A 715-nucleotide genomic window follows, 5' to 3' on the forward strand; every position below is an offset into this window, starting at 1 on the left:
TATACTGTCTCTACTAAAAATACAAAAATTACCCGGGCTTGGTGGCATGCACCTGTAGTCTCAGCTACTTGGGAAGCTGAGGCAGGATAATCACTTGAACCTGGGAGGTGGAGGTTGCAGTGAGCCAAGATCATGTCACTGCATTCCAGCCTGGGAAACAGAGGAAGACTCTGTCTCAAAAAAAATAAATAAATAATAAATAAATAAATAAAACGAATACTTCTATTTATCAGAAGACATCATTTGCCTTAGTCACCTCTGCTGCTATAGAAAATTACCATAAACTGGGTGGCTTAACAACAAACACTTGTTTCTCACAGTTCTGGAGGCTGGAAGTCTGAGATTAGGGTGCCAAAATGGTTGGGTTTGTGGTAAGTATCTTCTTCTTGGTTCACAGGAAGTTGTCTTCTTGCTGTATTTTCACACGGGGGAAACAGAGTGAGCAAGCTATCTGGGTGTCTTTTATTAGGGCACTGATTCCATTTGTGAGGGTTCCACTCTCATGACCTAATCATATCTCAAAAGCCTCATCTCCTAATACTATCATTTTGGGAGTTAGGAATTCAACATATGAATTTTTGTTTGTTTTGAGACTGAGTCTTGCTCTGTTGGACAGGCTGGAGTGCAGCGGTGTGAACTCGGCTCACTGCAACCTCCGCCTCACAGGTTTCAGTGATTCTCCTGCCTCAGGCTCCTGAGTAGCTGGGATTACAGG

This window comes from Colobus angolensis, unplaced genomic scaffold (genome assembly GCF_000951035.1).
Source record: "Colobus angolensis palliatus isolate OR3802 unplaced genomic scaffold, Cang.pa_1.0 Scaffold12, whole genome shotgun sequence".
Lineage (NCBI taxonomy): Eukaryota > Metazoa > Chordata > Mammalia > Primates > Cercopithecidae > Colobus > Colobus angolensis.